This window comes from Chrysochloris asiatica, unplaced genomic scaffold, assembly GCF_000296735.1.
Source record: "Chrysochloris asiatica unplaced genomic scaffold, ChrAsi1.0 scaffold00064, whole genome shotgun sequence".
Classification (NCBI taxonomy): domain Eukaryota; kingdom Metazoa; phylum Chordata; class Mammalia; order Afrosoricida; family Chrysochloridae; genus Chrysochloris; species Chrysochloris asiatica.
Window position 1 is genome coordinate 1,016,495 of NW_006408582.1, and position 3,830 is coordinate 1,020,324.

Below are 3,830 nucleotides of genomic sequence, written 5' to 3' on the forward strand. Positions count from 1 at the left end.
GTACCAGCTGAGCAAACCAGATGCACTCTCCAGGTTGGAACAAGGAGAACCACCCTGGACTCTAGAAGATGGGCTCCACAGTTGAACCTTTTCAGAAAACCAGAAAGTTAATGATCATCTGCTGGGGCCCCTGCAACATGACAGTGGGGTAAATATAGAGGAACAGTGCTGGGAAGTTAATGAATTTGAAAACACTGTTCATCAGGACAAAAATCATTTTGCTATAAGGCAAGATCATAGAATGTTAGACTTACGTGGTAAAGCGGTGAAATCAATTTTAACATTAATCAATCAGAGAAGATATGAAATAACGAATTCTGCAAAGTTTAATAGAAATGAAGAAAACTTTTTTCCATACCAACCATGAGCAATTTCCTACTGAATTTAAATACCATGGGAGTAAAAAATCCAACAACATGATGTTCCAACTCATGAAGCATCAGGAAACTTTCAAGGCAAAGAAAGCACATGTGTGTAGTGAATGTGGGAAAGCCTTCTTCTGGAAGTCTGTGCTCATGAACCACCAGATGCTGCATACAGGAGAGAAACCCCATAGAAGCAGGCTATATGGGAAAGCTTTCTCTAAAAAGTACTTGCTCACTGAGCATCAGAAAGCGCATACTGCAGAAAAGCTGTATAAAAGCACTGAATGTGACAAAGTGTTTGCCATGAAATCTGAGCTCAGTATGCATCAACAGACTTATAAAGTAGAGAAACCTCATAGCTGTGGTCTATGTGGGAAAGTCTTCTCCTGGAAGCACATGCTAGCTAACCACCAGAAAGCTCACACGGAAGAAAAACCGTATTCATGCACAGAATGTGGCAAAATGTTTATCACAAAATCAGGGCTTAATATGCGCCAGAAAACCCACATAGGAGAGAAGCCCTGTGCATGCAGCGAGCATGGAAAATGCTTTAGCCACAAGGTAAGTCCTATTGTCCATCAGCAAACTCATAGACAGTCGTCTTATGCATGCATAGTCTGCCGCACAGTCTTTGCCAAGAAAGCATGACTCACGATTCATCAGAGGACCCACAAAGTCCAGAAATACTTTAAATGTGGTGAATGTGGGAAAGACTTCATCGGAAAGAAACAACCACTTTTACATAAAAACATTGATACAGGAGAGGGACCCTATATTTGCAGTGAATGTGGGAATTGCTTCATCCACCAGTTGAGTCTCGTTGTTCACCAGTGAGCTCATCATACGAGACAGCTGTCTTTCACAGCCACTAACTGAGCTCTGGTAGCGTAGTGGTTACGAATCGGGCTGCGAACCTTAAGGTCAGCAGTTCGAAACTACCAGCTGCTCCGCGGGAGAAAGATGAGGCATTCTACTCCCGTAAAGATTTACACCCTCGGAAACCCTGTGCAGGGTCGCTATGGGTCAGAACCGACTCGACAGCACATAACAACAACAACAACAACAACTGTGCCAAAGTCCTTAAGAACTCATGGCTCACAGCACATCAGAGAACACAAAAAAGTAGAGAAATACTTTCAATGCAGTGCTTGTGGGAAGGCTTTCTACCAAAGGAAATATCTAAATCTATATAAAAGGACGCATACAAGAAACAGACCATGTGTCTGCAACATATGTGGGAAAAGCTTTGACTCCACACTTGACCGTTTTAACCATAAATTAATGCACACATGAGAGAAGCATGCAGGTTCAGGCAAGGTGGAAGTCTCCTCTGCAGCAAATCTCAGCTCATCACTGATCAGTAACCTGCAGGACAAAGGCCCTGTGAATACAGTGACTATGCAGATGCCTTCTGTAGCATCTCAGTCTTCATTAAGCAACAGCAGACTCCTAGCAAATTGGAACATGGTTCTTATGGGACCGGCTAATGCCAGATGTGAGCCCTCAGGAAGTAACAGAGAATTTGTACTGGAGGGAAACCTTATTAATCCAGTCAGCGTGGTAGTGTCTTTATTGATCAATTATGTTTTATTCTATGTCCCAGAAAATGTGACTTTCCAGTTAATCTAGTCAAAGAATGTATTGTGTACATTAGATTACATAGATACAGAGTAATTTCTGTTTTGGATTTAGTTAGATTTTTTAGGAGGTAGAAAATGCTGAAAACTTAAGATACTTTCTTGAAAAACCAGTTGCCGTTGAGTTGATTTCGACTAGTGGTGATCCCATGTGTCTCAGAGTAGAACACTGCTCCAAAGGGTTTCCAGAGGCCGCTTTTTGGGAATAGATTGCCAGACATTTCTTTTGAGGCATCTGTGGGTAAATTCAAACATCCAGCAGCAGAGCAGATAGCAGCATTTCCACTCTTAGATGTTTCCACCTATAGATTCCTAGGACAGGATTCATTTTAATAATACTTAAACATCCTAGGAAAACACTTTTTCTAAAATGCCTGTATCTTATTGCCTAAGTAGATTATAAATACCTTGATAGATTTTTATGACTATTTAAAGTTAAAATTTTTAAATTTCAACATTTATTTTTTAATGGCACTAGCCATATTTGATATGATGAATATGTGACTGTTTTGTATCAGTTTGGTCAGCTCAGATGGCATGTATGTTGAGAGAGGCATCCATCATTTCTGTCATACTGGCAAGCATAAGTTGACCTCATTTTCTGTTTTCCAGCACAGAGAGAAGGAACTTTCATAATGTTCAGATAACATGCTCACATACATAACATGCAATACATAGAAACACACACGCTGTGCATAGGAAACTTACGTATGAAGGGGGTCATGGTACTTTGTGAGAAATTTATGATACACTTGTTTGCATAAATTACGGTAATATATTGAACCTAAAAATTTATGAATGAACCAGTAAATGTTCAATGTTTAAAAAAAATTTTATTATTTTTTTTCAAGAAAAGACTTCCGGTTCGGGGGTAGGGAAAGCAGAGACAAACAGTGAAAATTCCTCTGCCAAAACCCAAAAAAGAAGCAGAAAAGAGCAGTCCACAGGAAAACTGCGGAGCTTTGGATCTTGTTTAAGGTTCCTGGCACCAATTTCCCACACCCACTGAGAAGAAATCTGCCTGTGGAAGCAAAATACAGTGATTTCTGTATAGATCCAGCTGCAGTGGCCAGGAGCCAGAAGTCCTCAGACCGGAGGGTGGGGCCACAGCCAAGCGGAGGCAGCCACCCAGCACTAGAAGCCTCAGAGCTATGCACCTGAAGGGAGAGGTGTGATCAATTTTTCATCTTTCACTTTTCACGTATCTCTCCTCTTCACGGCAATCACGCCCTCACTGCACAGCCCAGACGCCTTCAGGCGTGTGGGAGCACATCCCCAAAAGGGTCCAGATTGCACCCACAGTTTTCCAATGGCACAGAGAGGAAACCGACAGGCTGCTTCATATGATGTTTTGACCCTAGGAGCCTACCCCAAAGTTTACCTAGGAGGGAATCTTTGAATAGCAAAGGCCAGTGGACAGTGTCAATCACAATTTTATTATTGTTTTTGATTGGTGGTTTCTGACTCTGCTTTTATATAATTTCTGTCATTGGTCCTTTTGGCCTCACTCTTCTCCCAGAGGTTGGAGCTTTCTCCCCCACCTTACCCAAGAAGAGACAGCAACTGTGCCTATACAGCCAAGCTACAAGCATACTCTGTAGTACCCCACCATGTGGACAAGAGCCAAAACCAGCTGCTACACATTACACGTGAAAGGGGAACCCTATCTCCAGATCATATCCGCCAGGAAACGCTCTGCAAGCTTAACAACAAAGGAACATACATACATTTAAGCATTAAAAACCCACATAACTACTAATTGTGAAGACACTAAGTGTATGATTTGTTTAATGTAAAACTGATAATCTTGTCTGTAATTCTTCATTCA